Source organism: Hylobates moloch, unplaced genomic scaffold, assembly GCF_009828535.3.
Source record: "Hylobates moloch isolate HMO894 unplaced genomic scaffold, HMol_V3 SCAFFOLD_14, whole genome shotgun sequence".
NCBI classification, from domain to species: Eukaryota; Metazoa; Chordata; class Mammalia; order Primates; family Hylobatidae; genus Hylobates; species Hylobates moloch.
This window is the reverse complement of record NW_026652289.1, coordinates 59046776-59059544: the sequence shown is the minus strand read 5'-3', so window position 1 is coordinate 59059544 and position 12769 is coordinate 59046776. Positions and strand designations below refer to the sequence as shown.

Sequence of the window (12769 nt, the reverse complement as noted above, 5' to 3'; positions counted from 1 at the left end):
CTGGGAAGGATGGCTGCACCCTTGCAGGTATTCACCATTCCTGGATTGGATGTCTTCAAGAGCCTTTTCAATTCTATTTTTGTAATAAGAATAATTGAGAAGTGAATGAAGCTAATCTTCTTATTTAAATGCCCTGGAGGTTGAGACCTGGAAAGCCAGACTGAGAGGCCTATGGCAGTGCTTTTCCAACTGAATGTGTACACTTGAATCTTGTCAAAATGCAGATTCTGAATCAGAGGTCTGGGCTAAGTCCCAATAGCCTCAATTTCTAATGAGTTCCCAGGTGATATCGATGCTGCTGGTCTGTGGGCCACACTTTGAGCAACAAAGACCTAAGGCAGCTTCCTGAACCTGGGCCAGTGCCCCTTCATTGCAGGCTCATAGCCTGCAGAAGAACCTGTATATATGCTACTTTCCAAAGATTTTTTTCCGCAGGTCATTTAAGTGATTCCTCCAGACAGCCTTTTAATGTTTGATAGATTATTTCCCATCCCCATCACCCACTTTTTTTCCTAAAGGTGCTTTTCAGGTGCAGCAGGTTTAAGTGGCTAGCCCAAGGGCTATAAATGGCAGAGCTGGGACTCACATTTAAGTCTTTGCCCTTCCCCAGGTGGCCCTTTGAGCACCTAACTAGCAGGCCTAATTATAGAGGTAATGTTGTGAGTGCCCTCAGCTCAAATGGGGCAGCTCTTGGAGCAGTGCCAAGGGATTGTACTGATGTTAAATATGCCTTCAGATCACGTCAGAAGCCTAAGCTTGCCTTGTGACCCCCAGCTCCACCATTCCAGCCAGTCATTAAGGCAGGTAGACATCTTACAGTCCTGGGTTCATGGGAGCCTTCTTTGTTCTTATGAGGGTTTTAGAGCCAGATAGACCTGGATCAGAATCTTTCTATGTCATTTGACCTTGAGCAAGTTACTTAATCTCCCAAATTAAAGTCCCTTCACCTGTAAAAAGGCACATTCTTGGCTGGGCGCAGTGGCTCACACCTGTAATCCCAGCACTTTGGGAGGCTGAGGCAGGCAGATCATATGGTCAGGAGTTTTAGACCAGCCTGACCAACATGGTGAAACCCCGTCTCTACTACTAAAAATACAAAAATTAGCCGGGCATAGTGGTGCACACCTGTAATCCCAGCTACTCGGGTGGCTGAGGCAGGAGAATTGCTTGAAGCCAGGAGGCGGAGGTTGCAGTGAGCTAAGATCGCACCATTGCACTCCAGCCTTGGCGACAGAGGGAGACTCCATTAAAAAAAAAAAAAAAAAAAAAAAAGGCACATTCTTGCCTTTCAGAGTTGTTGGGAAGATGAAGATAAACAATGTAGTAAAATGCATGGCACAGTGCATAGCAAAGATGGAACATTCCGTTTCTCCCCTTTGCCCTTCAGAAGAACTGTAATTCCTTAGTGTTGCTATTCACTGCACAAATACAGTGTAACTATCTTAGATTCTTCTTGGTACAGTGGTGTACTCCACAATAATGGGTTCAACCTTTATGTAGTGCCTTCCCGTACACAATAAAATAGAAAACCGTATTCATTACCAAATATCATTCTTTCATGATATAACACACAAAAAACGATTTAAACAAACTTCAAAACTTATACTCTAAAACATGTCAGCACCAAAAACTATGCAGGCAACACAGACAAATTTGAAAATTAGAAGCAAACTTAAAATGTCTCCGTTGTGATTTGGCATTAGCAAAATCACCGATAAGTTTCGCAACTTCTGCTGCCTTGTTTCTGCAGCGAGTGGTGTTAATTCTGTTAAACGTTGTTGTCACAGAGTGTTCCTTAAATAGTTTTTAATTGGTTTAATTTGGAGAAAAAGCGTTCTGCTGAAGATACAGGGGCAGGAATTGTCAAAAATAAAATTAACAGATAACGTTCTACGGAAAAACTTGGAGACATGCTGTGTCATTGTATACTCCCTTGGCAAATGTATGGATGCTTTTAATTTTGTCAGTTTCACATGTTAATGATTTTCACAGAGGAGTAAGTTAATTGGTAGTGGATCCCTGGAATCTTTCGTTTTCACCTCCTGTGCATTCTTCACAGCGGACTTTTCATCCACATGAATTAATTAGGATGGTGGAAAGAAATGCAATCAAATCAGCAGTTGTATTTAACCCTGAAATCTTAGGCCTATTTAGGTAATCAACGTTATCAATTATCCATGAAAAAAGGTAAGCAATATATAAAATCCTTCTTTAAAAAAAAAATCTGCTGGAGCTCAAAGTACTGCCGTACTGATACTCAGCAAATCAACAGGTGGAGGCAGATGATGTAGATGATGCAAAAATCTTTTCATTATTGTGGTATCTTGGCAAAATTTTAGCCAAAGCAGTCTCTTTTTTTTTAATTTGGAAAATATAGTCAGATTTTTTCACCTATCTTTTAAGATATTAGCATAGTTCTATATGTATAAATGCATAATTCTATTAAAGAATTCTGCATTGCTTCAGCTAAGGGAGCAACAGCCGCTCTGACAGCTCTGACTTTGCGAATGCCAGCCAAGCGCCCACATTCTCTTGGCTATAAAGGCAGTAGAGGTCAATATGCTTTCCTAGGAGTCATCAAGTATTGCCAAGGAATAATCCCAATCTCATTGCATATCACATTTCAGGCATGCCATACTCTGTTCAAATGGCATCTGGTGTAAAATATGTATTAGAAACTGCTTCTTCCCAAAATTGAGAAGATCTGAATTATGCAGGGGGAAAACTGACAAGTACAGTGTGTCTACACTTAAGTATATGTAGTATGTCCTTGTATTTGCTTAGCTAATAGGGTACTAAGAGGTGGGATTTGAAAGTTCCTGTCTAACAGACAGAGTATGTATTTATTAATAGTTCTCCATAGGCCATTGGCTACAGAAGAGATGTACTTGAATATTAATGATATTCTCATTTGATTGTCATGGAAGCCAGAGTGGAATTCTATTCAAGTGCAGTTTTTATTTGTACTCCAATGGTGTCATGTAGATTTGAAAATCAGTTGCCTACATGATAACCACAGCTAGTACCATAGAAGCTTTAAACTCTCAAGGGCTCCTAGTAACCCATGGCCCTGAAACAGTGCACCATCCCAGCTTGACATGGATTCCTTAGTTTCCCACTTTCACAATGATCAACCGGGTGATCAAGGCCTCCACAGCCTGACCCCAGCTTCAGCCCAGATCCCCACCTAACAAAGCCCCTCCCCAGCCCCACTGTGCTGGCCCTCCTGAGCAAGGCGTCTGTCTTCTGCCACTGCTCCTGCAGCCTTGTGCCTGCTTTTCAGGTTTTCTCTGCTCCTCTGCCTGTATCAATCCTGCTCATCCTTTAAGACCCAGCGTAGACCCTGTATCAATCAGGGTCCTTGCAAGAAACAGCTGATGCATCAGAAAGGCGTTTGAAGAGAGTTAAGGAGGGATGCTTTATAAGGGAATGGCCAGGGCACAGCAAGAGCAACATGAGATGTTGTAGAACTCTGGGACGACTACAGTGGGGAGCTGCTACTGTCCCTAGGCTGGAAGAGGTGAGGTGAGGGAGGGAAACCACAGAAGGCCCACAGCCGTAAGTGACGACTGCCTGGTGGAAGTCATGGCCTTCGCTGGAGGAAACTGGTCATTGCTAACCCTCAGCGTGGCAGAGAGGAAGCCAGAGGAGTGCAAACGCTACTCTTTCCTCTTGTTGTGCATCCCCTGCTGCCCATCAACTTTGGCCAAACCCAACTCAGAGAGGGAGGACAAGAAGACCCTTGCGTGGCCCTTATAGGTCAGCTTCCCAGCCACAGCAGGGTGGAGAGAGACAGAGCCTGGATTGGGAGGGGACCCCTCTGCCTTCTCCCAGGAGCACCCTGATGAATCCAGCCCAGAGAGACCTCTCTCCTCTGAAGCCCAGAGCACTTCTGGTTTGAATGCGCACTTGGCCTGAGTAGCTGTGATGTGTCTTCATGCTGTGCTGCAAGGTCATTGCTCTCTTGCATTTTCAGTTTGCCTCATGCTCCCCACTGACTATGGAAGCTCCTTGAAGCAGGGGTCTTCACTTATTCTCTTTGTATTTCTCATATGGAAACACGTAAATACCCTGGAATGTCTTGCTTGTGTCAGTTTGGAACATATTGTTCCTTTGCTGCCACTCCACCCCACCCCCAACCCAAACACACACTTCTGGGGCATCAGGACCTGTGCCTGGTAGATTATTCTTGGTAGGAGGGTGGGTATTGAGATAAGGGTGAAGAAGCCAGGAGGTCTGGCCCTGGTTTGGGGAGTTTTCAGCAGATGCAATAGGAAGCCAGAGCACAGGGTCAAACAGAGGGAAGCCGAGGGCCAGACCCAGGAGGAGCTGGGTGAGGTGGGCAGAAAGTGTCACCAAAGCAAAAGAGGAGGGAGACAGAGACTGACATGGGATGTCAGTTGGGAGTACAGGGCCAGGGGACCCGGGCAAGTGAGTTAACACTAATGAGACATTGGAACTGATGGGGAGGGGCTCGGATGCAAAGTTAAACAGGGTGCCAACCGTAGTCTAGCCCTGTACTGTCCAATATGTCATCCACTAGCTACGTGTGGCTATTTAAATTTAAATTAACTAAAATTACGTAAAATGAAAAATTCAGTTTCTCAGGCACACTAGCCACATTTCAAGTGCTCTACTGTGTTGGCAAATGTGGATGCAGGCATTTCCACCAATGCAGAACCTCCTACTGTACAGCCTGGTTCAGAACATCCTAGAGATCTTAGGGTCCTAACAATGCTAAAAACATACCTGTTTGTTTGATTTGACCTGGTCTTATCTGTCTCAATATCAAATAGACCTAGCTTTCACTTTGCTGGTGAATAATTGTGTGATGAGTCCCCAAACCTCAGCTTTGTCTTCTAGAAAATGAGGCGGATGACAAAGGACTAATTGAATTGAGGATTTGAAGTTGTCTTTAATGGCCATAGATACAAAGGAGGAGCTCTCAAATATTAGTTCCCAACCTCCTGACGACCACAACAAGGATACGAACCAGCACTTACTGAGAGCTTGTTCAGCTGGCACTGAGCTGAACAGTGATTGTCTTATGCAATTCTCATAGTAATTCTGTAGGGAGATAGTATCACTGTTCCCATTTTGCAGATAAGGCAATGAAGCTGCAATAAGATTAAAACTGTTGCTCAATGTCACATAGTGGTGGAGCCAAGTTTCTTTATATTTGATTAAAAACTGTCAAACATTGTTCTCTGCTGTTTCCTGTAATATCTTGTCTTCCCATTTAGACCATTAAGAACATCTTAGGCTTCATTTGAACCTTGCAATATGCCTGGCACAGGACTGGACTGATGCTCAGTTGCTAATTGGCACATCAGTTTTGATAAATTTTAACAAAATATTTAAACTTTCTCTCTTTTATTTTTTAATTATACTTTAAGTTTTAGGGTACATGTGCACAACGTGCAGGTTTGTTTCATATGTATGCATGTGCCACGTTGGTGTGCTGCACCCATTAACTCGTCATTTAACATTAGGTATATCTCCTAATGCTATCCCTCCCCCTCCCCAACCCCACAACAGTCCCTGGTGTGTGATTTTCCCCTTCCTGTGTCCATGTGTTCTCATTGTTCAGTTCCCACCTATGAGTGAGAACATGCAGTGTTTGTTTTTTTGTCCTTGCGATAGTTTGCTGAGAATGATGGTTTCCAGCTTCATCCATGTCCCTACAAAGGACATGAACTTATCATTTTTTATGGCTGCATAGTATTCCATGGTGTATATGTGCCACATTTTCTTAATCCAGTCTAACATTGTTGGACATTTGGGTTGGTTCCAAGTCTTTGCTATTGTGAATAGTGCCACAATAAACATACGTGTGCATGTGTCTTTATAGCAGCATGATTTATAGTCCTTTGGGTATATACCCAGTAATGGGATGGCTGGGTCAAATGATATTTCTAGTTCTAGATCCCTGAGGAATCGCCACACTGACTTCCACAATGGTTGAACTAGTTTACAGTCCCACCAACAGTGTAAAAGTGTTCCTATTTCTCCACATCCTCTCCAGCACCTGTTGTTTCCTGATTTTTTAATGATCGCCATTCTAACTGGTGTGAGATGGTATCTCATTGTGGTTTTGATTTGCATTTCTCTGACAGCCAGTGATGATGAGCATTTTTTTCATGTGTCTTTTGGCTATATAAATGTCTTCTTTTGAGAAGTGTCTGTTCGTATCCTTTGCCCACTTGTTGATGGTGTTGTTTGTTTTTTTCTTGTAAATTTGTTTGAGTTCATTGTAGATTCTGGATATTATCCCTTTGTCAGATGAGTAGATTGCAAAAATGTTCTCCCATTTTGTACATTGCCTGTTCACTCTGATGGTAGTTTCTTTTTCCCTGCAGAAGCTCTTTAGTTTAATTAGATCCTATTTGTCAATTTTGGCTTTTGTTGCCATTGCTTTTGGTGTTTTAGACATGAAGTCCTTGTCCATGCCTATGGCCTGAATCATATTGCCTAGGTTTTCTTCTAGGGTTTTTATGGTTTTAGGTCTAACATTTAAGTCTTTAATCCATCTTGAATTAATTTTTATATAAGGTGTAAGGAAGGGATCCACTTTCAGCTTTCTGCAGATAGTTAGCCAGTTTTCCCAGCACCACTTATTAAATAGGGAGTTGTTTCCCCATTTCTTGTTTTTGTCAGGTTTGTCAAAGATCAGATAGTTGTAGCTATGCGGCATCATTTCTGAGGGCTCTGTTCTGTTCCATTGGTCTATATCTCTGTTTTGGTATCAGTACCATGCTGTTTTGGTTACTGTAGCCTTGTAGTGTAGTTTGAAGTCAGGTAGCATGATGCCTCTGGCTTTGTTCTTTTGGCTTAGGATTGACTTGGCAATGCCGGCTCTTTTTTGGTTCCATATGAACTTTAAAGTAGTTTTTTCCAATTCTGTGAAGAAAGTCATTGGTAGCTTGATGGGGATGGCATTGAATCTCTAAATTACCTTGGGCAGTATGGCCATTTTCACGATATTGATTCTTCCAACCTATGAGCATGGAATGTTCTTCCATTTGTTTGTATCCTCTTTTATTTCATTGAGCAGTGGTTTGTAGTTCTCCTTGAAGAGGTCCTTCAAATCTCTTGTAAGTTGGATTCCTAGGTATTTTATTCTCTTTGAAGCAATTGTGAATGGGAGTTCACTCATGATTTGGCTCTCTATTTGTCTGTTATTGGTGTGTAAGAATGCTTGTGATTTTTGCACATTGATTTTGTATCCTGAGACTTTGCTGAAGTTGCTTATCAGCTTAAGGAGATTTGGGGCTGAGACGATGGGGTTTTCTAGATATACAATCATGTCATCTGCAAACAGGGACAATTTGACTTCCTCTTTTCCTAATTGAATACCCTTTATTTCCCTCTCCTGCCTGATTGCCCTGGCCAGAACTTCCAACACTATGTTGAATAGGAGTGGTGAGAGAGGGCATCCCTGTCTTCTGCCAGTTTTCAAAGGCAATGCTTCCACTTTTTGCCCATTTAGTATGATATTTGCTGTGGGTTTGTCATAGATAGCTTTTATTATTTTGAGATACGTCCCATCAATACCTAATTTATTGAGAGTTTTTAGCATGAAGGGTTGTTGAATTTTGTCAAAGGCCTTTTCTGCATCTATTGAGATAATCATGTGGTTTTTGTCTTTGGTTCTGTTTATATGCTGGATTACGTTTATTGATTTGTGTATGTTGAACCAGCCTTGCATCCCAGGGATGAAGCCCACTTGATCATCGTGGATAAGCTTTTTGATGTGCTGCTGGATTCGGTTTGCCAGTAATTTATTGAGGATTTTTGCATCAATGTTCATCAAGGATATTGGTCTAAAATTCTCTTTTTTTGTTGTGTCTCTGCCAGGCTTTGGTATCAGGATGATGCTGGCCTCAATAAATGAGTTAGGGAGGATTCTCTCTTTTTCTATTCATTGGAATAGTTTCAGAAGGAATGGTACCAGCTCCTCCTTGTACCTCTGGTAGAATTTGGCTGTGAATCCATCTGGTCCTGGACTTTTTTTGGTTGGTAAGCTATTAATTATTGCCTCAATTTCAGAGTCTGTTATTGGTCTATTCAGAGATTCAACTTCTTCCTGGTTTAGTCTTGGGAGGGTGTATGTGTCGAGGAATTTATCCATTTCTTCTAGATTTTCTAGTATATTTGCATAGAGGTGTTTATAGTATTCTCTGATGGTAGTTTGTATTTCTGTGGGATTGGTGGTGATATCCCCTTTATCATTTTTTATTGCATCTATTTGATTCTTCTCTCTTTTCTTCTTTATTAGTCTTGCTAGAGGTCTATCAATTTTGTTGATCCTTTAAAAAAAAACAGCTCCTGGATTCATTGATTTTTTGAAGGGTTTTATGTGTCTCTATCTCCTTCAGTTCTGCTCTGATCTTAGTTATTTCTTGCCTTCTGCCAGCTTTTGAATGTTTGCTCTTGCTTCTCTAGTTCTTTTAATTGTGATGTTAGGGTGTCAATTTTAGATCTTTCCTGCTTTCTCTTGTGGGCATTTAGTGCTATAAATTTCCCTCTACACACTGCTTTAAATGTGTCCCAGAGATTCTGGTATGTTGTGTCTTTGTTCTCATTGGCTTCAAAGAACATCTTTATTGCTGCCTTCATTTTGTTATGTACCCAGTAGTCACTCAGGAGCAGGTTGTTCAGTTTCCATGTAGTTGAGCGGTTTTGAGTGAGTTTCTTAATCCTGAGTTCTAGTTTGATTGCACTGTGGTCTGAGAGACAGTTTGTTATAATTTCTGTTCTTTTACGTTTGCTGAGGAGAGCTTTACTTCCCACTATGTGGTCAATTTTGGGATAAGTGCGATGTGGTGCTGAGAAGAATGTATATTCTGTTGATTTGGGGTGGAGAGTTCTGTAGATGTCTATTAGGTCCACTTGGTGCAGAGCTGAGTTCAATTCCTGGATATCCTTGTTAACTTTCTGTCTCATTGATCTGTCTAATGTTGACAGTGGGGTGTTAAAGTCTCCCATTATTATTGTGTGGGAGTCTAAGTCTCTTTGTAGGTCTCTAAGGACTTGCTTTATGAATCTGGGTGCTCCTGTATTGGGCGCATATATATTTAGGATAGTTAGCTCTTCTTGTTGAATTGATCCCTTTACCATTATGTAATGGCCTTCTTTGTCTCTTTTGATCTTTATTGATTTAAAGTCTGTTTTATCAGAGACTAGGATTGCAACCCCTGCCTTTTTTGTTTTCCATTTGCTTGGTAGATCTTCCTCCATCGCTTTATTTTGAGCCTATGTGTGTCTCTGCAAGTGAAATGGGTTTCCTGAATACAGCACATTGATGGGTCTTGACTCTTTATCCAACTTGCCAGTCTGTGTCTTTTAATTGGAGCATTTAGCCCATTTACATTTAAGGTTAATATTGTTATGTGTGAATTTGATCCTGTCATTATGATGTTAGCTGGTTATTTTGCTCGTTAGTTGATGCAGTTTCTTCCTAGCCTCGATGGTCTTTACAATTTGGCATGTTTTTGCAGTGGCTGGTACCGGTTGTTCCTTTCCATGTTTAGTGCTTCCTTCAGGAGCTCTTTTAGGGGAAGGCCTCATGGTGACAAAATCTCTCAGCGTTTGCTTGTCTGTAAAGTATTTTATTTCTCCTTTACTTATGAAGCTTAGTTTGGCTGGATATGAAATTCTGGGTTGAAAATTCTTTTCTTTAAGAATGTTGAATATTGGCCCCCACTGTTTTCTGGCTTGTAGAGTTTCTGCCGAGAGATCAGCTGTTAGTCTGATGGGCTTCCCTTTGTGGGTAACACGACCTTTCTCTCTGGCTGCCCTTAACATTTTTTCCTTCATTTCAACTTTGGTGAATCTGACAATTATGTGTCTTGGAGCTGCTCTTCTCAAGGAGTAGTTTTGTGGCATTCTCTGTATTTCCTGAATCTGAATGTTGGCCTGACTTGCTAGATTGGGGAAGTTCTCCTGGATAATATCCTGCAGAGTGTTTCCAACTTGGTTCCATTCTCCCCATCACTTTCAGGTACACCAATCAGACATAGATTTGGTCTTTTCACATAGTATCATATTTCTTGGAGGCTTTGTTCATTTCTCTTTATTCTTTTTTCTCTAAACTTCTCTTCTCACTTCATTTCATTCATTTGATCTTCCATCACTGATACCCTTTCCTCCAGTTGATCGAATCAGCTACTGAGGCTTGTGCGTTCGTCACGTAGTTCTCATGCCATGTTTTTCAGCTCCATCAGGTCCTTTAAGGACTTCTCTGCATTGGTTATTCTAGTTAGCCATTCGTCTAATCTTTCTTCAAGGTTTTTAACTTCTTTGCCATGGGTTCGAACTTCCTCCTTTAGCTCAGAGTAGTTTGATTGTCTAAAGCCTTCTTCTCTCAACTCATCAAAGTCATTCCCCATCCAGCTTTGTTCCATTGCTGGTGAGGAGCTGTGTTCCTTTGGAGGAGGAGAGACACTCTGATTTTTAGAAGTTTCAGTTTTTCTGCTTTGTTTTTTCCCCATCTTTGTGGTTTTATCTACCTTTGGTCTTTGATGATGGTGACATACAGATGGGGTTTTGGTGTGGATGTCTTTTCTGTTTGTTAGTTTTCCTTCTAATAGTCAGGACCCTCAGCTGCAGGTCTGTTGGAGTTTGCTGGAGGTCCACTCCAGACCCTTTTTGCCTGGGTATTAGCAGCAGAGGCTGCAGAACAGCGGATATTGGTGAACAGCAAATGTTGCTGCCTGATCATTCCTCTGGAAGTTTTGTCTCGGAGGAGTGCCCAGCCATGTGAGGTGTCAGTTTGCCCCTACTGGGGGGTGCCTCCCAGTTAGGCTACTCGGAGGTCAGGGACCCACTTGAGGAGGCAGTCTGTCTGTTCTCAGATCTCAAACTCTGTGCTGGGAGAACCACTACTCTCTTCAAAGCTGTCAGACAGGGACATTTAAGTCAGCAGAGGTTTCTGCTGCCTTTTGTTCAGCTATGCCCTGCCCCCAGAGGTGGAGTCTACAGAGGCAGGCAGGCCTCCTTGAGCTGCAGTGGGCTCCACCCAGTTTGAGCTTCCCACCACTTTGTTTACCTACTCAAGCCTCAGCAATGGTGGATGCCCCTCCCCCAGCCTCGCTGCTGCCTTGCAGTTTGATCTCAGACTGCTGTGCTAGCAATGAGTGAGGCTCCATGGGCATAGGACACTCTGAGCCAGGCGCGGGATACAATCTCCTGGTGTGCCGTTTGCTAAGATTGCCAGAAAAGTGCAGTATTAGGGTGGGAGTGACCCGATTTTCCAGGTGCCATCTGTCACCCCTTTCTTTGGCTAGGAAAGGGAATTCCCTGACCCCTTGTACTTCCCGGGTGAGGCGATGCCTCACCCTGCTTCAGCTCACCCTTGGTGTGCTGCACCCACTATCCTGCACCCACTGTCTGACAATCCCCAGTGAGATGAACCTGGTATCTTGGTTGGAAATGCAGAAATCATTTGTCTTCTGTGTCGCTCACGCTCAGAGCTGTAGACTGGAGCTGTTCCTATTTGGCCATCTTGGCTCCACAAAATATTTAAACTTTCTTCAGTGCTGATTATTGACTTTAATATTTAAGTGCATACTCACCAATGAGGGTCTTGACAACTAATCCAAGAGTGTTCAATTTCCATCTTTAATTTGGTGCATTGCTTGCAGAAGACTTTAGATCCTGGAGATTTTAGAACCACCATGCTCTTAGGTGTAGAAGGAAAAGGCTGGTTCCTGTTTGGGGGACTCTAGAAACAGAAAGAAATAATGGAACACTGCCTGGCTTTGACTGTAAGCAGCCTTAAGTTGGAATCTAGTGTGCCTTTGGTTAAGTTATTTATACTCTTGGAATTTCAGTTTATTTACCTGAAAGAGACAATGTCCTACTTCTCCTGGGGATGGTCTTAAAGACCGAATGGCTCTATAAAACTTGACCCAGTTCCTGGATCACAGATGCTCTCAGCAAACATACTCTTGTCCCCACCCCAGAAAGCTTCCAGGTCATTCTGATCTCTCTGGTGAAAGGGAAGGATCTCTTATTGTCTGAACCACACATATTTAAAGAAACTAAAACTGTGTGTCCAGGAAATTATGCTGATTATGTTAATTTTTACCTTGATTGGTATACAGCACATAGATTAACTAGAACTGCAGAGGGATGGGGAGATGCTGAAGTCACCTTCTAGCCTCCCCCAGCACTGGGCTCTGGGATCCCTACCTCCCTGCCTGACATGGGTGGCCCTAGTGCCCATCAGGTCTGCTTACCAGGTCCTGGATGAAGATATGAGGGGGGCCTAGGGGATTCCTGGGCTGGAACTGAGATGGTTTAAATAAAAAAACATGTGAGAACCTGTGTAATATTGGGATGTGGGAGAGGTGATAGGGCTGAGAGGCACCAAAGGCAGTGACTCATGGTAGTTCTGCAACCTGAGGTTATTAGGTGGCATCAATCTGAAAAGAAACTGGGGCTCACCACCCTTTCCCAGCCACCCCCTATGTCAATTTCTCAGCAGGTTGTTGTCCATTTCCATGGGGAGACATTTCTGTTGTTTCCTCTGGTGAATTCCAGCATGAGCTAGTCTCTCCTTGGGTTGTTATTTGGGGCTTGGTGGAGGGGGGGATTCTGAGCACCCCTGGGTAGGAGTCACCATGTTGTCTGAGGACACCATGTGACTAAGTGTTAGACTCAGTGACCTCATGTCCAAGAAGGTTGGGGTGTGGTATGGAAATTACTAATTTTAGAGTCAGATTCCCCTGGGTTCCAGCCTTAGCTCAATCACGTGGAAGCTGTG

The 12769-nt window shown here is 42.8% G+C and overlaps 1 long non-coding RNA gene across 1 annotated transcript in view; it reads left to right on the top strand.

Annotated features, from left to right (window-relative positions):
* The window catches only part of LOC116482490 (uncharacterized), a 108150-nt gene that overhangs the window by 23500 nt on the left and 71881 nt on the right, over positions 1 to 12769 (top strand). The gene's annotated exons all lie outside the window — the stretch shown is intronic.